Source organism: Falco rusticolus, chromosome 10 (genome assembly GCF_015220075.1).
Source record: "Falco rusticolus isolate bFalRus1 chromosome 10, bFalRus1.pri, whole genome shotgun sequence".
NCBI classification, from domain to species: domain Eukaryota; kingdom Metazoa; phylum Chordata; class Aves; order Falconiformes; family Falconidae; genus Falco; species Falco rusticolus.
The window spans coordinates 34,049,537-34,075,251 of record NC_051196.1 but is presented as its reverse complement, the minus strand read 5'-3'; the positions used below and the strand labels follow the sequence as shown (position 1 = coordinate 34,075,251).

The 25,715-nt window shown below is 51.7% G+C and overlaps 1 long non-coding RNA gene across 1 annotated transcript in view; it reads right to left on the bottom strand.

The window, feature by feature from the left end:
* LOC119155078 overlaps positions 1-15,144 on the bottom strand; it is a 38,944-nt gene extending 23,800 nt beyond the window's left edge. Inside the window, exons 1-2 of the long non-coding RNA XR_005106599.1 lie at positions 14,767-15,144; positions 1,816-1,920 (exon numbers count right to left, since the gene is read on the bottom strand). This is a non-coding gene — a long non-coding RNA (uncharacterized LOC119155078). The remainder of the gene's footprint in view (positions 1-1,815; positions 1,921-14,766) is intronic.
* Positions 15,145-25,715: the final 10,571 nt, after the last annotated feature.

Sequence of the window (25,715 nt, the reverse complement as noted above, 5' to 3'; positions counted from 1 at the left end):
GAAATGCAGAAACTCTGGTGGCTTTGGGCCTGGGAATGCAATTGGAAATCAAAAGGTGTGGGGACTCAGTAATTACCATAGCAGGGTTTTATTAAGCAAATTATTACTGAGCAAGTAAATAAAGCAGCGGGAATCAAAGTGGCAATCAATAGTGGTTTGATCCAGGGCAGCCTGAGCATGGCCTCGCGTGCCATCCTACAGAGCTGCCAAAGCCGGGTGCCGCAGCCAGCGCTGAGCGGGGGCGCACCCCGTCACATGGGGGTTTGAATGGGAGCCAAATCCAGATTAAAAAAAATAAACACCCCAAACAACAGCTAGATGAGCGCAGGCTGGGATAGGAGTGTCTCAGGGGTCTTTGCTGTCTTTTACAACCCACTTGTACGCTGGCCCCATCACTGCCTTTCCCGCGATACACCCCCGCGTCGTGGCAGTGACACGGGGCAGCACGTGCACGCTGCAAGCCCTTGTCTGCTCACAAAAGCACCAGCAGCACTGATTAGCTGTCCTCTGCTACAGCCCCCCTTGGCACCGTGCCGATCCCTCCCAGCATAAAGGGAAGGAGCCACACTGCAATTTGCAGAGCTTGTAATCTCCCGCAAAGGTTCACGTGTTGCACGATCTCCCCCGTGCAGATGCAGCAGCCAGCACGGAGCACTCAAAAAGGCTCCTGCGGGGGAGAAAAGTGCCCAGCGAGCACCCGAGGGAAACTTTCCCATCTCTGCACTGGGTTCATCCTGTTTGCCATGGTCAAACTGGGCTACAGCATCCTCGCATGGTTGGACCACAGCATGGGGCTGGGCACAGCGCATTGCTTCATGCGTGAATGGTTTCCCCACGGACAAAAAGCATCCCACAGTCACAGCCCACTTCTGTCCAGTGGCCCCAGTGCTGACCCAAACCCTTCTGCCGAGGACAGCACCAATGCAACTCCCCTTGGCATTTATTTATGGAACTGAATAAATGCCTAATATTTGTTAATAAAGCACGACAGAAGCGAGACGTCTCTCTGCCCCAGTGGGGATACATCATCGCTCCCTCTGACACCTGGAATTTATGTGCTTGATTTGCACAGGCTGTATTACTCATCAGGGGCAACACAAAAGTGTGGCCAAGCCCAAGGACATAAATCCAGACACTTGGGAAGGCTGCATGGCACTGACCTGTGCCCATGGGGAGCAGCCCTGGACAGGGACTGTGCTATGGCAGGGGAGCACGAGCGCTTGCTGGGGACATGTTCACCCTTACGGCCACGTACCCACCACAGCCCAGCGAGCAAGTCCAGTGCTTTCCACCTCCTTGTCTTTTTTTTTTTCCTAGCTTTTTTTCCCCCCATCTCTTTTGGCTGAGACCAGCAGCCATGATCTCAAAGGAAAAGGGTCACTGTCTCACTCTGTGCATGCACAGAGAGCCCTCCTGGCCCCGACACGCACAGACGGCCCCATGCTGCTTGATGCTGCTGGAAAGTGTCGGTGTCCAATATGTCCCAAATTTCCCGCTGCACCAGCCCAGCTGTAATCAGCTTTGGATTACCATAGCCTTCTAAAGTACCAGACTCTGATAACATCCCTTCTGTTACTGACTCTAAATCTCCCCAGTCACACAGATGGTTTTCCCCCAGCAACCCAGCATCAATTACCAGGAAGTGAAAAGAACCCCAAAATAGATCAAAAAAAAAAGTTAATAATCAGGTGAAAGCCAGACTCTGTTGCAATGAGCAGCCAGTGGCTGGTTATTTGCAGCAGCACAAAGACAAGAGGATATAGAGCAAGATCAGACAGCAGTGAATTTAAAACTGACCACTTTCCCATAACATACCATTAACCTCTGGTTTTGCTGCTGCAAATTGTCTCTGAGGTTTCAGTGGTGCAGGGCTTGCGCTGATCGGATGTTCAGATTGATGGCAAGAAAAGCCACGGCCACCTGAAACACAAGAGAAAAAATGCCATAGGAGTTACTGAGGTTTATCCTTCAGGACATAGCCCAAGTGTTGTCTGAGCACATGAAGAATTCCCCTTTTATCAACAGTCACCATTCTTTCCCATCCTTCCCTTGAAGCTGCTGGCATGTGTGGCAGAAGGCACATCTTCCTCGGCAGCTGGTCCTGCCCCAGTGTTTTGAGCTGCCTGGTGCGTGCTTCTCATAACTGATTTTCCAACAAGTCCCCGGAGGCTCCTCACACATCAGGATGCCCTTTTGCCTCCAGCTTTCCCAAAGGTGCCATTTTCTAAGCAGAGACACGCTTTGGTGAGGAGCCCATTGCACCCGCAGGGTCACAGCACACAGGGGCCGGCTCTTCTTCCCATCACGCATTGGAAAGTGGAGATCCTGAAAATCAGAGATTGCTGTTCTTCAACAGTTCTCATTCCACTTAATTTTGGGTTTAAACAACCTTTTGCAGAAGGGTTTTCATCAATCTAATTACCTCGAGTGGTAAAACTCAGGTCATGCGGGAACGCGATGGGGCCCAAAAATAATTGCAGCAGCCAGGAAACAGAAATAGGTTAGCAAATTTTTTTTTTCCAAGTTTCCATCTTGCTGTCAGCGTGGTGCCCAGGGCATATCCCACAGCGCAGCCAGGGGCAGGGGCAGCTCCATGCTGTGGCAGCCCCAGGGTCAAACAGTCCCAGCAGAGAGCGGCACAAAATCAAAGCCTGCCACCTCCCACCGACCCAGAACAAGGGTAGCGACAACCGCTTGTTGTCCCCAGTGACCACTTTTTGCAGCACTAACTGGTATCCAAAAGCCCCCGTGTGCCTGTATCCCCCTGCAATGCTTTGGGAGCCCAGACCCTCAAGGTGCTGGTCCGGCTTGTTGTCTCCTTAGCACAGCACAGTCACACTGCGGACACTTCGGTACCCAGCACTGCAGAAAAGCTTCGCCTCCCACGTCGCTCCGGTGCCCGTGCAGACACAGCGAGCAGCACGGCCTGCGGGGAGGGCCACGTGGCAGGGTCACCACTAACAAAGCGCAGCACGTCCCGGGAATGCTCCGCCAGTGACCCCGCGCTGGCCATTTGGCATCTTTGCTGAGCACCGAGGGCAGAGGGCAGCCGGGAACAGAGAGGACTTTACAGCCCAGCCAAGTGCAAAGGAAATAAAGGAGGGAAAAAAAAAAAAAAAAGAGCTGACAGAATGTAGCGAGAGAAACTTTATAGGTTCTTGCTTTCATCCCTTTCCTCTCGCTGTACCGTGAATGGGAAAGGACAAAAAGAAAAGCTTGGTGCCTCTGCAGGGATGCTGTGTGCTGGCTCTCGCCGTGACACACAGGCATCGGCATTGCTGCCACACATCATTTTCCCCCGGCTAAGTCAGCTGGTGGCTTTAAACTCTTCAACGTTTTCAAAAGACCGATGAGGTAAATCCTCCAGGCCCCGAGCAAGGCTCTCACTGGACCCCACAGGAGTTTTGCCTGCATACTGCAGGATTATTATAGCCAAAATGTTTCTGTGGATTCAAATCAAGCCCTTTCATACACAGCCTGTAGCTGCAAGTTTTGTTAGCGCGTGGCCCTGGTAAAGCCTTCCTGATTTTACCCCATTTTAATGTAATTGGTATTTCTGTCCCTGTAACCCAGACAACTCCTTTTCTATGCCATTTCACACCAGCACTGAGGATTTACTTTTTTCTCACAAAAGGGAAAAATCAGTTTCTCCCCCCTGTGCCCCAAATGCTCCTTCTCTACCTGAACAAGTCCCACTGCTCTCAAGGAGCTGAGACAGATCCAGGAACCCCAAAGCTGAGCTGGGAACAGACCAGTGACCTGAGTCCCGCTGCATCCCATCCCATCTGCCCTGCTCCCAACAGGCTGGGAAGCACCTCCGGAAAATCAGGAGAGACTTTTGTATGCACCATCCACAGGTTAAACTGCTGCCCAGCAGAGCCTGGCCATGGCGCTGGAGGCACGGGGCAGCCCACGATGGGGCTGGGAGCCTGGGGAGACCCCAGGAGCTGCGGCGCTGGGTGAAGCACCCCGTCCCCCGAGGCTCGGGGGCAGCACGGTGACAAGCCAGCCCTGTCTGGGAGGACAGGGCAGAGGACAGGGGCTCGCCACAGTCAGCAGTCACACGCTGCCACAGCTGCCGTGGGTTTTGCAGCCAGCAGAATTAAGTCTGTCCATGCAGCTTAGTGCCCTGAGCAGCTCAGCGGCTTCACCAGCTCTTTGTGCCGGGCAAGAGGTGAGGGCTGGGGAGATTACTGCCCAGCAAGAGATGCTGAAGCAGCGTCTGGAGGAAGGAATTTCTTGGTGGTGGCATCTTTCAGGTCATCAGCATTCACGACACCTTCTCTTCATGAAGTCCTGAGAGATGCCATCACCCAGCAAAGAGGGGAAGTGTGGAAGTTTCTTTAAAAAATTGCCACCTCCTTCAAATCCCTGCTTTCTCTGTGTATGACTGCCAGGTGATACTTCAGAGAGGTTTCAGCGGGCGCACTCTGTCTCCTACGGATCACCACAGCGGAAAATTGAGCCTGAAAGGAGGAAAATAAATTTCTTTGCTGGGACAGTGCTGTGCTGCACCAAGCTCCATGAATGAGCTTTGTCCTGAAGTTCTGAGCCCGGCAGGGGATCACGCTGCAGCCTGCCAGTGCTACCCAGCTCCCCTTCCCGGGGCAACGGGGAAGTGGCTTCTGTCAATAGAGCCAGCATAGCCCCAGAGCAAACAGAAAGGAAGAGGAGTGAGGCTGCAAACCCCAGGTAAATATCTAAATCAATAGCACAGCAGCTCAATAGCGTTTCCCTACAAATCCAGCAAGCCACGCTTACAAATGCCTCCAATTTAAAGGCGGATTTCTCATCAGCTCAGCAAACCAGCACTCCTGAAGGTACAGGTTTGTCCTGAATGGCCTGTGCCTGCTCGGGTTGGGAGAGAAATAGCAGCCGTGGCCACAGAGATGGTCTCAGCAGTCCCCAAAGCTACCGAAGTACAAAACTGGAGGCAATCCTAATGTTCCTGCCCATCTGTACTTCGGTGCTTGGCCCTCGCTTCTGCCCACATTGCACAGGGCCATCTGGAGACTGCCTGTGTTAGCTCTAGAGAAGGAAAAAAAAGAACTAAAAAAAAAAAAAAAAAAAAAAGACTATCCATAAAGGAAATAGCAGTTTGGCTAGTTAGTAGTTTCAGCCAGGCTGCTGCTCAGCAGGGCACATTAGCCCAGACCCACGGGGCTGCGCAGCATCCAGTCCCCACGCTTGGTCTGCAGCGGGGTGAGGTACCACCCAGCATCGCGCCGAGCAGCACAGCGCGTCCCAGGGAGCCAGGGTCTGGCACACAGACCCCTTGTGTCTGCGGCAAGGGGAGTCAGGGCCAGTCCCTGGTGCCCTCCTGGGGCAGCCGGCATGCCATCCCTCCCCTCCCACTGACCGTGCCTCCTCACCAGGTCTTCCCAGCTTGTGGCAACCAGATTCAGCTTCTTGGTTCAGTTTAGTTTCAGCCCTTCTGTGGCTAGTGGTAAGAAATACAATGCTCTCCTTCCACCTGTTAAAAAAAAACCAACATAAAAATCAAACTCCAGCTATCACTTAGATTTTTATATTCCCCCACATTTCCGAGATGATGAAATACAGCCACCGCACGCCAATCCCCATGGAGTGGGTGCCATGCTGGATGCAGCATCATCCCTTTGCCCATGAGGAGCATTTGCTTCCACTGTCCAGGGAGCCATGGCTGTGAATGAAAGCTCCTTGAACTTAACAACGTGTTTCAGCCTTACATGTATTACTGCTATGCTTTTACAGTGAAGAGATGCTACAAAAACAAAAGTGCTGCGTGCTCCAGGGCCCTGCCTCTGTGCCTGAGATCCCACCCCCTGGTTTCCACCCATGTCCCACAGGACATACCTGCAGTCTCCTTCCCACTACCTACGTTTGCACCGAAGAGCCTCCCAGAAAGACACACGGGATTTGATGTCGTATAGTTGGAAAAAATTATTTGAAAAATTGGAAATAAGCAACAACAGGTGCCGCAAAGGGCTGCAGAACCCGGTGTGCTCCAGAGGCTGTGTGCATGGTCACCAGACCACCGAGTCCCTCCTTGGTGGGCAACTTTGCACCCAAGAGATGAGCTATGACCACCAAAACAGTTGAGGACATAACATCTAGAAAGCTTGAAGTTTACTGGCTGTAAAATGACTCCACACTTGTCTAAAGAATCTATGCACAGCTTTGCTTTCCCTCAGTAGGATGGGAAATCTGCGGTTAATGACCCCCTGCAGCAGAAGGTCCTTCTGTTGATCTGTCCTAAAACTGCCCATTTGCTCACTCAGTTTGCACATGTGCCCACTGGAAGGGACCAACAAGAACAACCGGGGAGCCCCACCGGGTGCTGGCTCCTTCCTGGCAGGCGGATGGGAGGGGAACACACGCTAATTATTTGCTACATCTGCAAATGCACCTCAGGGCCATGAGGTCAGGGACCCCACACACGAAGCAGCACAGTCCCACCCCGAGGAGCTGGCTGGTGCACTGTCAGCGACCATCTCTGCTGAACAGAATTCATTTTTTATTTGGTTTTATTAATCTTCACATGTTTAGACACAAGGGCTACGATTTATAGCTCACACACAGGAAAATATGAAATTTTTTCCACATCTCCCTGTTTAAGATATTTGCAATCATGATGTGCAATCTATCCCATTATTAAATGCTGGTCCCAAACCCACCGATACAGAGGAAGCAATTCCCTAGAATGTGGGAGAGCCCAGCTAACCTTCCACTTCAGCATCCAACACACCACCCTCAGCCTGTCTGCAACACCTCTGTGCATCACCCTGCTCAGCTGTCTCACCACCCTGGGACATAATCTTATTCATGATCTTGTTCCTGGTGCAGGAAGCCATCACATCTGATTTATTGCATTCAATAAGGAGAAGGAATTTAAAACAGAAGGTCTGTCCAGATCTAAGTTTTGAAATTATTCTGCGCCTCTACCTTTGCCCCTACCATCCCAAAAGCCTGTAACTTGTTTCGAGTGGAAGAGGTGATTCGGGGCAGTTTGCAGCTATCCCTGGGGTGCAGCAGAAGCCAAGAAGCTAAGCCAAAATGCACCTTAACGATGCAGCCTCATGCAGACTTTTCAAACACCTGCATCTTAATTACTCCAGAGAACAAATTTCTGACACTGGAAATGCAGCTGCACTAGCTGCGGTGCCTGTCCTGCCTTCCTAGCTCATTTTGCCACTGCTTCCTTCAAAGCAAGCCGTAAAGCCAAAACCATTTCCTTTAATGCACTTGATAGAGGTTTGATGTGAGTGGTGGGCTCTCATCAGCTGCTTCTTCAAAAAAGGATGTAGATAAAAAGATGAGAGAAAAAGGAAGCCCTGTGTACATAAGTATTGCTCCAAGACGCTCCGCGCTTGCCCCATCAGCACAGCCCTGGCGCTCACCCACCGCGGCTCCAGCTCACGCTCCAGGCAGGGGGAGCCTGTCTGGGCGGCCTTTCCCATGGGACAGGGCTCCTCTGCCACAGCTGCCTGGGACATCAAAAGTAGAGCCAGGATGAGGATAGGGCCAGCAGGACAGGTCCCCAAGCACCTCTCCACTGCAGCTTGCCGCAGTAATACAGCAGAGCTATGGGGGCGGGGGGGGGGGGGAAGGTTGGGCACCATGGGCCCACCCCAAGCAGCTTGGGCATTTCCACAGCCCCTCAGCACCCTGCTCGCCCGGACCATGACAGCACAGCTGGCAGAGCGGGGACCCCCAGTCCCTGATCCCCTCCACCTTCCCCCACAGCCTCACAGGATTTCATTTGCAGTTTACCCCCACTTCCCTCGCGGTCTAAAGGTTCAGCCGAGGTGGCAGGAGCAGTGCAGGCAGCTGGGCATTGGAAGGGGGCTCTTTCCTCCCTCTCCTGCCACGGAGCCAAGCGAGCAGGGCCAGACAGCACGAGGAGACAGGGCAGGGCACCATCCCTGCTCCAAAGTCTCGCTGCAAGGGCTGAAGCATCCTCTCACGCCTCCCTGCGCGCCCAGGGCTGGTGTCCCCACCTCCCCACCATGCACACCATGTGCACCAGGCAAATTCTTCGAGCGTGCACACAGCAAATTCATCCTCACCGTGGCTTTCGAGCAACACCCTGGGCTGTGTGCATGCCACCTGAGCCCAGCAAAGGCTACAGAAAAAGGGGCTGCTTGTTTTCTCCAGCCTGTCTGAGCATTACCCAGCCACCAGGGAGCTGCCATCTACCCACTCACACTTGTGGGTACCCACCTGCTGCAAAGAGAGCATCAGCCAGGGCCAGGTACACGTCTCTCCTTCCTAGGAGCAAAACAGGGGAGGGAGAGGAACAAGTAGGAGAGGAAAGATCAGGGTGAGAAGATATGAGAGTTGACAGCACTCTCATCTACGACCACAGATGTTAGCCTCAGTGCTCATTAAAGGCCTGGGTCTTCAAGTCCTGCAAATTAGAATTGGTTAAAAAAAAAAACAAAACAAAACCAAACCAATTTCTAATGGAATGGTATCTTGTAGAACAAAGAAACAGCAGTTCTGTCAAAAAGAAAAGAAAAAAAATATCTGTTTTGAGTTGAAAATCTTCTGCTATTTTAAGTGAAACAGAGAGGTAAATACATTTCATTTGGGTTTTATCACTACAACTCATTCTGACATTTACATTGTATTAAAGTTTTAATATTAATACTGTGCTGCTATATAATATTTAATACAAAAATTAAATATATATATTTAAGTTAATATTTCATATGCTAAAAATCCAAATGGCAAAATCCCTTTGCTCCATCAAAGATAAAAGCACCCAGCACTAATTAAAACCTCTCTGATGCTACTGAGGCTCAGGACCAAAAGCAGCACCAAATAAATCCCCTGGAAACAAGTCGCAATGATGCCAGTAATGTTTGCAAGAACAACTCAGGGGCTCCTCACTGACCTTTATGATGTGGGGACTGAGTAGAAAATGACCCTGTGTTGTAGTTTAACCCCAGCTGCCGACTGAGCCTCTAAAGCTCCCCCCTGGCAGGGTGGGATGGGGGAGAGGGTGGGAAGGGTGGAAGTGAGACAGCTGACGGGCTGAGCTAAAGGCAGTTTAACAGCTGCAGCAAAAGCCGCACAGGCAAGCGGGGCACAGCAAGGCGTTCATTCCCCGCTCCCACCGCAGCCCGGGGCTCAGCCACCCCCGGGACAGCCGGGCTCCATCGTAACGGGGGCCGGGGGGCCGACGGCATCACTCCGAGCGTCCCCCCCTTCCTCCGCCTTCCCCCAGTCTACGTGCTGAGCGTGATGCCACACGGTCTGGGATGTCCCTGGGCTCAGTGGGGGTCAGCTGTCCCGGCCGTGCCCCCTCCCAGCTCCTTGTGCCCCCAGCCTGCTGGCTGTGGGGTGGGCGAGGAGCAGCAAAGCCCTTGGCCCTGTGCGAGCGCTGCCGAGTGGTAGCGAAACACCCCTGGGTCATCAAGGGGGGTTTCAGCACAAATCCAGAACGCAGCCCATCCCGGCTACTAGGAAGAAAATTCACCCTGTCCCAGCACACCCTTCTCGCTTTTCACACTTTAGTGCATCACACACCATGAAAGCAGAGCAGGAACAGTGCTGCAATGAAGATGTGGAGAAGCAGGATGAGGAGGGATGGTAGATGTTATTTTGCGGGAAAAGCATTAGCAAGTCTCCTCCAGCCATTGCTCAGCAGCTCTGGGCTATTCATGCAGAGGGTCAGGGCCCCAGAGAAGGGAGTGCTGCCTTGGGGCAGCGGGTTTGGACCAGACACCACCACTGTCCCCATTGTCTCCCCCAAGCCATCACTGAGACGTATTTCTTAACCATACCCATTAATAAGGTGAGCAGCCATGGAGCCCACACAAGAAATCAAGAGGGGAACGGGGCAGTCCCACAGTAAATACATTGCTGGGCCCCAGGCCAGCCGGTCCGCCCCATGCACCATCGTGGCCAGCAGAAAGGGAGGCTGGTGCTCAGAGTGGGGGTCTCAAACACCCAAACCACAGACCCCAAGCCAAGCCATGCACGGATCTTTGGGTCTTAGAAGACAGGTGAGCACCCACATTTCCTTGTAATCCACAGCTTGTTCGATACTCAAACACCTTGGGGCCATCCAGGACTTACCCACCATGTATACAACTGTCCCACCCATGGCACAGCCCTTGGTCCTATCCAGGTCCAAAGAGTTCGGTAGTTACAGCCCACTGACACATCTCAAAGTCAGAGAAAACTGAGGGGGATGCAGGGTACCCTTTTATTGCCCCAATTTCTCAAGCCCCTGATCCAGTCGGCAACATTCCCCAAGTCATAGAACTATTCAGGTTAGAAAAGACCCTTGAGATCATCAAGTCCCACCATTAACCTAGCACTGCCAAGCCCACCCCTGACCCATGTCCCCAGGCACCACATCTGCACATTTTTTAAACACCTCCAGGGATGGTGACCCACCACCTCCCTGGGCAGCCTGTTCCAGTGCTTGACCACCCTTTCAATGAAAAATTTTGTCCTCATATCCGACCTAAACCTCCTCTGGAGCAACTTGAGGCTGTTTCCTCTTGTCCTGTTACTTGTTATCTGGGGGAAGAGACCAACCCCCCAAACTTGTCCCCACCAGTAAGCATCACCTCACAACCTCTCCTGAAGCCCCCAGCCTCTGGTCTCCACCAGCCTGGAGACCACCCTAGCTTCCTTCACGCTGAAGCATCAATTTGGGGTAACTTGCCACGTGCAGGCAGGGCCACGAGCACCCTGCCCATGGCTGGCCAGGGGCTTGGTCCCACCAGTGAGGAACTGCAGATACACGGAGCTGCTCCACAGGTTCCCCTTCTTCCCCTCCAGCTCTGGTTCCCCAACTGCCTTTGCATAATTGGAGACCAGATTTCAACTGCCTGTGTTTTACCAGGCCTAATCTTCAAACTGAATATATTTAATAGGGCCTGATCTTCATAATGGCTCTGTCTGAGGCTCTGGATTTCAAAGCAGCTTCACTTAACAGGACTTTGTCTGGAAGCTGCAACCACATAATAGGGCCTGGTTTTAAACCAGGAGTGTTTAATAGGATCTGATGTTTTAAGTGCACGTATCTAATTGGACCTAATCTTTACAATCCTCTTTTCCTTCCCCCTTTTCTGGCATTTCTTCTCCTTTGCTGCTCTCCCTCCCTCCAGCACTAAGACCCCCATCCCTGCCGTGGCAGACCCCTGCCTCCGCCAGCAGCCCTGCCAGGGCCATGAGCTGCTCTCACAGGGACCATCCCAAAGCCTTTGAAAACCCTCCAGGGTCTCCCAGGGCAGCTCCTAATTCCCACTGCACCTCCTCTGCTCTCACCAGCTCCTCCTCAGGAGCTCACCCAGAGCCGACCGGTCCCAGGGATACAGGCACAAGCCCATCATTAAAGGCTTGTTTTAATGGGAATACAAAAAGCAGCAAAAACACCCAACACCTGATTTGGTGAATGGAAAACATGTGGGTTTTTTCCATTCCATTCTGCAAGAATCACCAGCCTTGGACTACTTTCTTTCAGTATTGCCTTCCCCACTGCCATGAGTAAGTTGCGCTCTTTGGAAGGAAAGCCCTCTCCCAGGAGTAGCCAAAGATGTTCCATTTTAAAGAACTGTAACTAATTGGCTGAAGCAACAATTTCTTTTGCCCCATCAGTTGTGAAATGGGACTATTTTTTTCCCCAAAAAAGTTCAGGCACGAGGAACGAGCATCTCGGAATTCCAAGCAAAGAAGCCATAAATAGACACACACAGGGTTTCTGCAGCAGCTCTGAACAGTCCCATGCCCATCTACATCCAAGTCTTAATGTGCCCACCCCTCTAAGGGCAGCAAACCGCTCACGCTGCCGGACACCGCACCTGCCAGGACCTGAAGTCATGCAAGTTGCCCCGTACCCATCCATGCAGTTTCCATCATACACAAATATTTCAAAGCACTCTCCTTCCATGTGCTTAGAGTCCAAGCCCTCAAAATAACAAACCACGGGGCCACACTGTGATTTCTTCACACTGACAGGTGGGATGGGCTGTGCTCTTGGTGGGTACAAATCGAAGGGTCACAGGCACGGTGCCCTCACATCGCCTTTGTGCTGCTGGCATCCAATTCCAAAATACCTCTGGGGTTACAAAAGCTTCAGCAGTCAATTTTAATACCTGTGTTGATCGTGCCTTAAAGTTGTACTGTCTGCAGGGCAAGAATTTTTTTTAAGTATATCTCACATCTAAGGAATGACAATGTAACCAAGCCATAAAGTTTGCTGTCCCCAGAGCTCTCAGCCAGCTGTGGATCACAGCTGGAGAACAAGGAACAAAGTTTGATGGGTTTTGCCCCCTGCCCAGCCTGATCTCTGCCACTAACACGCCTGGACCCACGCCTCAGTTTCCCCTGCAGTGCTGGGAGGGGACAAGAACAGGAGGAATTCTTGCCCTTCTTCACAGCCCGTTGCTGCAGGACGTTTCAGCAATGCTCCTCAGAGCCACCTACCCGCAATGCAAAAGAAACAAAGAAAAATATTCTTGACCCCAGCTTACCAAGAGAAATTAAAGCAGAGATGAACCAGGAGGTTCGAAGGGCAAGGAAGGATGGAGCGCGCAGCAGAACCGACATGGGGCAGCTCTCCTCCAGCACCTGCACAGCCTCAGCGTGAGGACATCTCACATCTACAGTCTTTCAGATGACCAACAAACCCTTCCCTAGAAGCATGCGTTTCTCCTACCTCCCGCTGCCAGCCCCAGCACCTCCCTGGATGGGGCAGCCCAGCTCGAGCCACACCACAGGGTTAGGCACCCGCATCTGCCCCGTGCTCGCATCTCCGCCGTCGTTCACCACCCGCTGGCTACTCCTGCGGAATTAATTTGCCACGTTTGATTTGCAGTTGCATCAGGCTCTGGCACTGCCCTAAAATTTATGCTCTATACAAGCCTTACTGACAGACAGCAGGGTTGGGAGGTTAGGGAAGCAATATTTCCAGAATTTGCATAAAACAAGGGCATTTCATAATTTAGCTGATGTAGATTTGGATAAGATGAAATTGTTGGCCATTTTATAATTAGATGGCTAATCATAAAATAACCTTTGCGAGTCATCAAAAACCATTATTATACAAATGAATTCCTGCTTGGTACTAAACTTACTTTACCCTTGTCCTTGAGGATCAGAGACAGTAAAAAAAAGACCTTTTTGGTAGAATTCATTCTGCAGCCAGCCCCACGTTGTTACTATGTTTTATGGATCACAAATGCTTAATCAATAATGCAGTGCTTTCGGGAATGATGTTCTTTCTTATGTCTTTCTGTGGCTGGAATTGTTTGGCTGGCTGCTCACAAATCTTTTGACGTGGATTCATCGTTTTGGAGATACCCTTCTCTGCATCTCAGGGCAGATTCATCAGCTGAGTGAGAAGAGGTGGGAAAGTTTATTGGGGTAAAAAGAGACGTCCTGGCAAGAGCAAGAATCATTGCTCTGGGTTCACTGGTCGACTTGTCAGGTTAATGAATGGCCCTAGGAAACCATTAAGTATGCAGCAGCTGGAAGATCCCTTCCTCAGCAAATAAAAACAAAGCCAAAGAGCCTCTTCCCACATGCCATGCTGCTTTTTGCAGGAAGCCAGGCTAGGAAAGGCAATTGATGCAAAGGGACCCCCTCTGAGCTGGGGACCCCTGGGCATGCCTCGCTCCCTGCCCAGCCCATCAGGAATGCTGCTTTCCCTGCAGCAGATATCCCTGCCTGCCCCAGCAGAGACCCCATGCCAGTGCCTGGATGAGAAAATGATGTTTTCCAGAAATTCAAGTTTGCCTCCCCCCAGGGTTTTCCCTGAGCTCGATTTTCTGCCCCATTACAGAGGGCTGGTGTGTTGCTCCATAGCTAGAGCTGAAGAACAGGGGTCCAGGCTCCCACACACCTCATGTTCCCTCATACCATAGCATTTCTCCACCTCCTACAGCTGACGTGATAACGACTCCATTAAGCAGCTGACAAAAAAACCCTGTGCCAGCACTGGGGGCTTTCCTCAGCTCCAGGCCAGCCCTGGCCCAAAAGTCCCACTGAGCTCCAGCAGCACCCTGGGCTCCTGCTGCCACGCTCAGCCCTGCACCAGCATCTTCTGCCACTCAGACTTTGCTGCAGGATCAAAGCTTGGGGGAATGTGGCACTTTGCTCAGGCACAACTGCTTGGGCGGTGGGAGAAAGATCAGTGGAAAATGCTGGATGTTTATGCATCTGGAGGCAAAGCAACTGCTGTGGCTTGCAGGGCACCCCCTGCCCAGCACAGGTGGTAAGAAACTTCCTTGGGAACAGTCTCTGTAAAACAGAGAGCCACCTAACTCCTGTCTGCTCTGTTTAATTTTCCATGCTCATTAAGGGTGAACTACAATAGAAAATTCCTCTTATAATTTGTGTGCCAGTCTGTTTAACAGGTGTACTGACCATGTTTGACTTTGCCACCTGAGTAAATGTTGAATCTGCTCAGACCTCATGGACAGACAAGAACGAGAGAAGAGTGAATTGGGGTCTGGCTCATTACACAGATCATCGAAGACTACATCTTTCCTCCAACGATCTCAAAGCACTTTGGCAAACAGTGATTAAATCGAAGCCCCCCAGACCTCCGGCATGCAGACGGGGGCAAGCAAACAGCCAGCTTGGTACCGCAGGAGGGGCATCGCCAAGGAGCATGAGAGGCTGAGCCCCCCGGCCACCCCCTGCCACCACCAGCTCACAGCCCGGCCACTGCCCCCCGAGCCAGTCACCCCTCTCCTCCCTCCCCAGGCACCACAACCAGCACCTTTAGACACCGTTTCAGTAGGATGCGAACCAAGACCTTACCCCTACTCTGCCACAAGGGCTGCGGCTGCTGGGAAGAAGCCAGGTAGGAGCCCAGGGCTTCCTCCGGGGCTGCACAAGGAGCACCAGGTCGGGGAGCCAGCAGCAGCAGGGCAGCCCCGTGGGCTTCCACATGTGCCACGCAGAGTTGCTGTAGAGCATTAACTGCCTCTCATCAACTATGCAAACAGTGCATTTCAAGGTCCATTGCACAAGCACCTTCTCAGAGCAGTATACTTATATTTTAATTAGCAGCTTATGTGCTGATTACCCTATTGGTATCCAGCACACCATGCAACGTGGCTGGCTCGCTCCCAGCAGGCAGGCAGGCTGCCCGTGCTCACTGCACCCCTCGCCATGCATCGCCTGCTGCTCTGGGGTCTTCCCTGAAGGTGCAGGTAAGCTGTGGTACAAGACAGGCAGCCAGTCTTTGCTGGGGATGCAGGAAGGAGCTTTCTCAGAGAGGTCGAGCTGGCTGAGCTCCTGTCTGAAGGATTATCCTTATGCTGCTGAGGTTAACAGTATTCACAGGAAAAGAAAGAAGCAGCTGGGAAGGATAGGGGGAAAGGAAAAGGTGATGACAGTGACCAGGAGATGAAGGGGGTAGGAAAGGCTTCATGACACAGCTACACAGAGGGAAGCGGGATGTCACCATCTTTCTGTTATGACAAGTGGCTTCAATTGCAGCAATGTGAGGAGACTCCTTGACCTCCACCCACAGCCCACCAACGGAGCAGTGGCTTGCATTGCATTAGCCGTGTCAGCTCAGGCAGCAGGATGAGAGCAATTACCCATGCCCAACGTAGGTTGGCAAAACTTTGCAGTGTTGGGAAATGATCAGGTAAGCCAGGCTGGAGGTGTCTCATCCAATCTCCTGTTCATCGCAGCATTAGCACTGGCGTCAGACCAGGTCAGGCTGGTGTAAGCATCAGACAGGTTAGGAAGGCGCTGTGCCAGCCACAAGGTGTTCTACCCTTACACAAACACCATCTGCAGAGCCCAGCACTTACAGCAAGCATCTTGCTGTGTGCTACGAGACAGGAGGAAGACATGTACACCCTGGTTCAGTAATTAGATGCAGACTCCCAGCCAACTCATCCAGATGATTTGTCCCCACATCCAACCACCTTCAGAAAGGACAACACATTTAAAGCCAGTCCTGCTCCATCAGTTGCCTGCAAGGAGGCCACCTGAGACCAAGGGGCTCTCCAGGCCTGACTCTGCAGGTCCTTCTCTCGGCCTCTGCCATGGCAGATACTCCAGCTGTCTTCTCCATGGCTGCTACAGGGCTGGGACCCTGGGCTGAAAAGCAAACTGAGGGGTGCTACTATTATTTGGAACTGTATGGTCTTACCCTAAGTTTGTAGGGAATGCAAGGCTTTGAGAACCTTCCCTTCCTCCAGCCCTGCAGTGAGGTCACTGCAAAACAGCCTTCAGGTACAACCTTGACAGCAGCAAGAGCCCAAGGTGGGCCAGTGCCCACGAGGGTATCACAGCTGCCTCTGCAAAACAGGACATCATGGGTTTCCTGTACCACAGCTCACACATGGGATTCCACTGACCTCCGAGCCTCAGCAGCCCTCTGTGGATCTGCTGGGACATGAGGTGTCACCAGCACCTCAGCTGCCAATTCATTCCTGAAACACATCAAGGAAGCAATTCATAAAATAATGTGAACTTCAGGGGGCTGGGCCATCTCACCCAAAAGCTATCATTTACCCGATGAAACAAAAGTCTTTTTTTTTTTTTTTTTTTTCATCCTAAATAAGAGGGATTTAATAAGTTGGGGCAGGTAGAGGAAAAGAATTAAGTCTGTAGCCTCTTTTAAAAAACAAAACAACTTTAAGATGTGGGCCATATATCATTTATCGCAACTTACTGCCTACGGCTGCGCATTGCAGCTCAGACATGCACGTGATCCTCCTCGAAACCTGGTGCTAATCCTAAAAGCCTAAAAACAGTTGACCCATCATTATTAATTAGCTTGCTGTTACCAAAATACACAGGATAGATGATGATGTTATTAATTTCTGTGCAACCTGCCGTGATGCCTTCTCAGGCGGGGGAGCCTGACAGAAAGACTACCGAAGGATTTCCCTCCCACGGTCCACCAGCACCTCGGGAATCAGCTGCTCGCCCGGAGCAGGATTTCAGCTTGGCTACAGTCTCATCCACAGCGCGGGATAGTGTGTCACCACAGCAAGTGTGTAATAAACATAATTATAGAAGAAACTTATGATTATTCAGAAGTGTGTGTGGGCAGAAGCAAGCACTAAGTGATGTAAAAGCATTTCAGTAAGCACAGCCGCTCTTTCAAAATTTCCCAGTTCCATATTTTATCAGCAGAACAGGGGAAGACATCGGCGGAAGATCTAACAGACCTCCCCCTTTAACCTCGATGCTGCCAGCAAAAGCTCAGGCTAAGCAGGGTTTACTCGCACCTCCTGATGGCACTCAACTGCTTAACCCAGGTTTGCTTCCAGAAACTGGGTTACTTCTTTCTGAGAAAAAGATGCACTGATCCCTTTCCACTTTGCTTTGCCTCTCCCACCACCCAAGAGCGAATTGCCGATGGAGAGCAGGACAAGCAGCCCGCAGATGTCCTAGTAAAGCTCCTCAGGGAGGGTCTCCTGCCTGTAGGAACACCAGGCTCTGTCACACAGCCCCAGTCCTCGCTGGAGCCCACCCAGGCACACTGGACCACTTTTTGGCCCGTGGCCTAAGGCTGCCTGTGAGCCCAGGCAGGCTAATGTTGTGTTTGATTCACATTATTTATGGCTTGGGTGATACGAAGCATTACCAGACATATCCTCTGCGACATCAAGAGCTGATGTGCAACGCCTGGGGCGTGTTTCCTAACAGAGCTATTACGGATTTACATGATAGCATTTTCCAAGCACTTGCACCAAGACGCTTTCAAAAGCCCCATGTGCTAAGCCTTAGCTGAATAGCTGAACGATCTCTTGCAGAGATGGGGACAGAGAAAGGAGGAATTTAGTTGATTCCTTATCAGCAACACCCAAAATGGCTTTTTTTTTTTTTTTTTTTTTTTTTTTTTTCAGGAGGAGGACTTATCTTTAGAAACAGCAGCTTTGCTTTCCTTGCTTTTGCTGGCTAATGCAGAGTTGCAGCTCTTTGTCCTTATGGAGTTATTCTGCTGTGTTCTCACCAGATTCCCACCCTGACCTGGCTCCTGGTCATCTCCGTCTCCCAAAGTCATTCTGATGCCCTGGCACCACCCTTGTTCCAGGGATGTGGCCCCAGGGGCAGGAAGAGAAAGCAGCCAGCCCAAAGCCAGATAGATGGGCACCACTAAAACTCTCAACTAGAGTCTTAAGTAAAATAAGGGAGAGAGATGGTGAAAGTTTTGTATCACATCCTGGCTTGTTCCTGATAAAAGGAGACTCAGCAGGTCTCCAGACAGCCACAGAATACTCCAAAACACCCACAACAGACATAGTACGGCTTTTTATCAAGCAGAAAGAGTTCTTCTTCCTTCACTTCATCTTAAAAGATACCTCTCGATGTCACTTACTCAGAAAAAGCAACAGAAGGAATAACACAAACATTTTATGCTTAAGCATGCTTTTTCTAACACAAATACGGTGCACGAATCCCTGCCTGACACAAAACTAGGGCAAATTTCTCAGTGATGATTGGCACAGAGCACCCAGAGAGCATCTCCTGGGCCATTGACATTTGCAGCCCAACATCTCAAGGCAAACCAAAACCAGCACGTGGGGAGCCAGCTAGCCTGCCGCCCTGGCACAAGCCACCCTCTCTCAGGTCACAGCCTCTGCTGGGGCAGGCCAAGAGCCAGCATCGCACCAGATCAGGCCTTTCTCCTTGGGATTTCACAGCCCTCCCTCCTGTCGCCTGTAGGTGGGGAGGAGGAGGACGGGGAAGATATAGGATCTCACTGCCTTTTCCTGTGCATCACACAAAATGAATCCAAGATGGATTGGTGACCTACTTCGTCTGAGAGGCAGTAAATAATATTAGTGCAGCTGATCACCTTTCAGACCCACCAGCCACGTGTAACAGATAAATCTACCTGGGCAAAGGAAGGTTTCCCACAGCACACCATGGCCAGAGCACAGCCCTGGTCTCAGAAAGCCCCGAAGAATGGACCGATCAGAGGCACGTGGCAGAGACACGCAAAGCTGGGGATGCTCAGCAGGTCCGGGGTTGACTGATGTGAGCCAGGAAAAGGGAGGGGGGGCCGAAGGCAGGCATCTGCCCCGCAGGCACAGAACCAGCTCACAGGGAAGCTCAGCCGATCTGGCATGTTGTCACAACTGCTGTGCTTGTACATAATGGCCTGACACTTAAATAAGGTTCGTCAACATAAAAGAGCTTTTGGCAGAGGATGTATGGTACCCACATGTAACATAGCTCACACTGTCTGGGTAACGCAGAGGAAGGCACCGACACAAAGCTGCTCGTGAGTTCACTGGGCCTCCAGAAAGGCTCTGTGGGATGCACTCACAGGGGTTTGAGAAAATCAGAGGTAGTCCCTAGAGAGATTGCCTTGGTGACTCCTCTCCGGACACACCACAGCATTACCAAATCACTGCACAGCCAAGAACCAGACATGACCAAGCTGGGTGGGCAAGACAGAGGGGCTCAAAAGTCATCCACAGATATGAAGCCTCTTCAGGGAGCTCATCCTGCTGCCACCAGCCAAAGCGGGGCCCTGCAAAGCCCAGCAGGTCCCAGCACAGTGCAGCACCCTTGGCCACAGCACCATCCCTGGTCTTCTACCTCCCGCAGCGAGGTGCCACCACCCTGGCTCGTACCAGCCCAAGCTGCTGCCCAGCACCACGTGCAGCTCCATTGCAGTGGCTGCCCCAAGCCCCACACCCCAGCACAGCAGCCGAAGGGCTGCTGAAGCCAACCAAAGCCTTTTCGGGTCAGATCAGCCCCTTGTCACCTGCATGATGCTGCTCCGTGACTGGAGCCACAGGGACTGGGCATCTCCCCCACCTACAGCCAGCAACTGCACTTTGAAGATCTGCCTGGGGTTATCCCAGCTCCCAGACCTGTGCTTAGGGAACGTCCTGATCTCCGGCTGCCTCTCCTGCCTATCTAGGGCAAACGCACAGGAGCTGCCGCTATCCTCCCACTCAGACGCATCATGTCTGCGCTGAACTGCAGGTCCTGACATTTTTTGCAGAGATGAGTGGATGTGCGTGCGTGGCAGAGGGAGACTGGTTTCCACAGCAGAATGAACATGATTCAGCCACTCTTTTACAGCGTGGGAGAGGCAGAGTGGGCATGGAGAGCCCCAGGCCTTCAGCAGACCAGCTGGGGCAGCCACTGAGCTCCAAGAACCAAGATCTCTGGGGCTGGAGGAGCTCCCTGCTGTGCAACAAGAGGTGCTGGGCTATAGGACTCTTTTGCCAAGCTGCAAGGCAAAATCCTTGTGCAAAAACGGGTGCGGGCCCTTGCCAAGCAACCTCACACCTTCCACAAAACCCTTTCTTTGGGTTAAGCTCAAGGCAAACACAGCTGGAGCAGCTTCTTAAATAGGGCCTCAGGGACAGGACCAAGGCTGAGGACCCCTCCTGAGCAGTCACTGCTGCTCCCGGTGCCAGAGGGGGGGTTGGGTGAAGAAGGGTGAGAAAGGTGGGATCTGGCTGGGTTTGACCTGCAAAGTACTGGTCATACCAGCCTGGAGGAAAGTGCTTTGTAAGAGTATCATTGCTGTGATGGCACAAACAAGCCATAAATGCCAGCCCAGACACAGGACGAGGGCTGGAAGCAACCAGACCCAAGTCTTTGGCCAGTGGGTCCCCAGGTGGCATGAAGGGGGAGGCAAGCCAGAGCCCTGCCAGGTCTGCTCCCCAAATCACAACCGTTAAGAAGCCTCTGGGTGCTCAGACCCAAAAGCAAGCCAGATGCAGCCAGCTGACCCCTGAACACCAGCAACCCCAGGGCAAAACCCAACACAGAAACCCAACCAAGGTTGATGAGGTCTCCTATTCATGCAGAGCAGCAGCAATCATCATAGCCCTTCATTTTACACCAACACTGGAAGCACCAGGAGGCTGTGCTTGAAGGCAGAATGGGATTATGGCCCTTTCTCCCTCCTCCTCCTCACTTCACCTTCCCCAGGAGCTGGAGGTTTCTGCCAATGCCACTGCTTACATGTCAGCTTTGAAACAACCCCTGGCAGAGCTCGCCTGTCCAGTTTACACGGGGAGGAAGCAACAGAAACATGTTTCACAAAGAGCTGGCAGATTTTCTAACCTGCTGTATTTTCCTGCCCTCAGGCTGTGCTCCCATTTACCCACTGGTGAGATGGATACGGCAGCTCCTTCCCATGCAGCCGCCCAGCACGGTGGGATGAGCTTTCAGTTTCACGGACGGGTATTTATAAGATGTTCATGGTGGAGCCTGTGCTTCACCTACCTGTTTTATTTTTAACCTTCATTTCATAGAGCTCAGACAATTCTTTCAAGGTTCCCATGAATGATCTTTATCCCTTTTGCAGCTCATTCCAATTCTGTGAATAAAATCCCTGGGTGTCCCTAGAATAAGAGAGAAAGGATGACATTTGAAATGAAATAAGAAACTGAAAACAGAGCATATTTTCAAAGAAAACTCTCAGTTCTAACCTCAGCAAGCCATAAACAAGCATGTTTGGCATCTGTAGATCCAAAAACCCTTTGCAGGGAAAGGTAAAAAACCTAAACTAGATGACTAGGATCATATGCATTTCATAGGCAAAGGGACTGGGGTCCTAATGAGAAAAAGGGTTGAACTGCACATACATATACAGTGTGTCCCACAGGGCAGGGGAAAAACCTTGAGGTCAACTTGAGCACGTAACTTATGACATGAGCATCAGACCAGTGCCTACAAGCAGAGATCCTGAACTACCCTACCCTAAGGAGCCACTGAGCCCCATTTTTAGCTCTTCTGCAGGTGGGGAGGGACCACTTCCAGAGCAGGCTTTGGAGCATTTTTTTCTCTTCTTGATCCTCTCGTTCCTGCAGCAGGAAAGGTCGTTTCACCAGACCACCAAAAGTTCATCCACCCACCTGCATCCTCACCGTGCCTTCCCAGCTCTTCATCAGCATCCATCCCCCTCGGGCTTTGAAGTGCATCGTGATCAACCAGCCTCCCTCACCCCACGTTATCAAACCCATCAGGCTGCAAGGGTAGGATGACATTTGCCCTTATTGTTCAAGACAGGTCTGAAATTTGGGTCAGCTCCCTACTTGTCAAACAGGAGGGGACTTGCCCTCCCCTGGGTGATGCTGTGGCCAGCCCTTCCCTGCTGCCCACCCCCGGCTCCTGGAGGACGGAGCGGCTGGTCCTCCGGTCCCACGGCCGCGCTGCGGCGGGGCAACACTCCCCCTTAGCGGCAGGAGCCGAGAACAAGCCTTCAGACCAGGCAGCACTCTACATGCGGGATAAAATGATCTGGCTCAACACGGGTCCGGCGTGTAAACCCGGGCATCAATCCGGCTGCGTTTCCACCGCGCGGTACGTATCGCAGGATGCCGGGCATCGGGGCAGGGGGAAACATTTTCTTCCCTGGAGGGAAGGATGCTGTGCGCTGCCCCGGCGGCGGGCAGGGCTGGTTTTGCAGGAAGGATTCAAGCTGCAGCCCAGCAGCCCCAGCCCTGGGGTAAGGCTGGCTTTTCACACCTTCCCCCTGCCACGGCAGCCCAGCATCACCAAGCCGGGGGGAGCGTGGGGCGGGATGCGGCCCCAGGGCAGGGAGGTCTCTGCAGAGCCGCAGCTGCGGGGATTGTTAGGCAGAAATTAATCTGTAAAGAAAACTTAGCAACAGTTAGAGCAAGTATCGATTTTGTGTTTGTCTGCTTCTGCAGGGCCTGAGAAATGGCAGATTTAGACATTAACTGGGCTGGTTTGGCTTTATTCAAACCTCGATTTACACTAACCCTGGGAATAGATGAGTACATCTGTGGAATTCAATCTAAAATTATTATTAATTTTTTTTCCTCCTTATCTAGTCCTTTTGAGCAGATCTGACACCAGTTTTGGCACCTGTTGCCTGCTGCACAATTAGAGATAACGGGCTGTATTTTTACAGGGCTGCAGATTCTAATTTGATAGCGGAGTTTTTAGACCAGCAATCTCCCTGGATGGAGGCACTTGGCAGCACCATCCCTAGACACTTGCGCCAGCACCGCCGCTGTGACAGCTTTGCAAACACAGGATGGTAAAAACACAGTTTTATGCACCAGACTTTGCACTTGAGCTCTGGCTGCTGTAGCGAAGTGGAAAGCAGCGGGCAGGGAGCGGCTTTGCTCGCCTACAGCGTGATGGTGAACATCAGCACGAAGTGCTGGAGCATCTGCCCATCCAAAGCGAGACACTGCCCTGGGTCTTTGCCCAAAGCACTTCCAGGCAATGGGCTTTCCCTTCCCCAATGCACAGACTCCAGTGCTTTCAGCAGCTCAGGGCCCCTGGCCGACAAAAGAAAATTGCACCTTACAAAGCATTACGTAACAACAGTGATGCCAGGCATCCCTTCTCCTGGGCTGGCTACCTCACTCAAAGCTGAAGCTTTGGGTGAGATTTCCAAAACTGAACAAAAAAACCCCAGGGGAATTAGGAGTGCAATTCCTATTTGTTTAGTATTTTGAAAAGAAAAAGAAAATCCTAATGCATTTACGAATCAAAACCCCTATAAAGTATTAATTTTGCCTTTCACAAGCTATTAGGTCACGTATGATCCAGGTGATGGCTTTGACCACTGCCAGCTCTGCACGTACAAGCCAGACGCTGCCCGTGGCAAGGGGAGACGAGCCTGCGCTTCTCCCCCAGGCTTTCTGCTGAGTCTTCACAATGGGGGTTTTAACTCCCTGAAACCTCTAACATTTTCCAAATGGAAACATTCATTTCCTCACTCTGAACCCCTTGGTTTTCACAGCAAAATGTTTTCCCTGACCTTGTACCATATTTTAGTCTTTTATTCTTCTCTACTGGTGGAGACGAAGAATTGCAGTTTCCTCACTCCAGAAGCAGGGAAGGATTTTAAGTTTCTAAAGCACAATTAGTTTCCTGTCCAGCTGCAGCCAGCTCTTAACACAAGCTGTCTCCATCTCTTGCAAAATCCAGGAGCTACTCAGCTAATCCTTGGCATGTATCTACCAGGCTAAAATTGTCCTTTTAATTTCCTAAACCTCTAAACACACAGGTTAGAGTGTCAAAAGAAGCACATGGGAAATTTTACAAGGTTATTGCTTAGCAACTGCTCAATAAATACTATAAGCAAAGGCAAGAGAGGCAGCACTTTGCTGCTTTGAGTAATCCCCAAGGTCAAAGCACTTTTTGGCAAAACAGAAGCCCCAGACACCCACTCCGACCTCAGCACGCCCTCGCACCCATCACAGGGTCCAACACAGAATCTAAGGCAGCCTCCTCTCCTGCACCAAGCTGCAATAAAGCTCATCAAACTTCGAGGTGTAACCAACTCAAATTTAGCCACCAGTGGGATTTTTTTTTTTTTTTTTTTTTTTGTTACCCCAACACAGCACACCCACAGCCCCAGTGGATGCACAGCTCATGCGACCCCGCTGCCCTGTGCGGGAAGGCAGGGGAGTAGGGACGGAGCAGCACGCCTGCACACCAGGGAGCGGGGACAGCTCCTAAGCGGAGCTGAATGCTCCTGGTGCAGCCAACAGCCCTGCTGTAACGCGGGATCACACCGCTGCTCCGGAGGGCAAACCTGCCAGACACCCTCCATGCACGCTGCAGCCTTGCCGTGCTTCTGTGGCAACACCAGGCAGTGGCAGGTTACGCTACAGCTCAAACCTTCATAGCACTGCTAAGCAATTATTCACCGTTTCACACTGCAATTTATTTCACTCCATGCCATCACAGCACAGTGTACCGCACGTTAGCGAGGTCAGGGGGCCAGTCTGTGTTACGCCAGCAGTTGCACCCAGGTCAGCAGCTCCTGCCGCAGCTGCGGGACTTGGCAGTGCCACCCCGGCCAACCCAGCCGCAGCTGCAGAAAGCCTCGGCGCGGGAGCAGGCAAAGCCCTCACTTTACCAGGGCTGGTACAAGGGTACTTCAATTTCCTTTTTCTTTTCTTTCCTTTAACTACAGGAAATACCCAAAATTGGAAAAACTACTTGATTTGCTGTTCGCATCCCTCCACGGCTGCACGCAGGGACAGCTCTCCCCGTGGGTGCCATGCCAAAAAGCCCTCTGCGAGCAACCTGCTGTTTGCACAGCGCTTTAGCAGATTTAGCTGTGAAAACAAGATAAAAAGGCTGTGAAATCCCTCCAACCAGCAGGAACAAGCCCAGCAGCCCAGAGCCCTTTGAGGGACACACAGCAGCTCCCACGCTGCTGGCCGGCCATAGAGCTGTGTGAGCTCAGCACTGCTTTATGTCACCCAGCCCCATCCTAAAAGAAGCTTGCCAATAAAAAACCCTAGCGTTCCTCTCTTTTTTTCCTCCTTACCCCAATATTTTTGCTCTCCCCAGCTTTTCCAAGGCCTGTCCCAACTGGAAGCAATATCCTGCTTGCAGTCAGGGCACCACCATGACCCAGGAGCTCCAGCTTTGCTCTTTCCCTCCCATCCCTGATATAAATCAATCTTTTTTTTGTGTGTGTGTGTGTGTGTGTCTGGGTTCAAACAAAGGGCCATCTGCTCTGTTGAGGAATGCAAAATACCAAAAGCAAATACAAAGTTTAAAATAAAGCAGCAACCCAGGGTTTCTGCAGCTTTCCAGCAAGCTGGGCCACAGAAAGGCATTCCTCTCCCACACGGCAGAGGCTCCTGGGACTCTTTCATCCTGCTCTTTCATTTAAAGCTAGATTAAATTTCCAGGTTTCTCTTTGTGCGTGAGGGTTGTGCAGCCTGAGAAGGCTGAGTTACTGCAGAGGCTTCTAAGGGACAACAGCCAGGGACATGGAGCCCCAGACTGAGAGGGGTCTCCAGCAAAACTCCTTCCTGGGG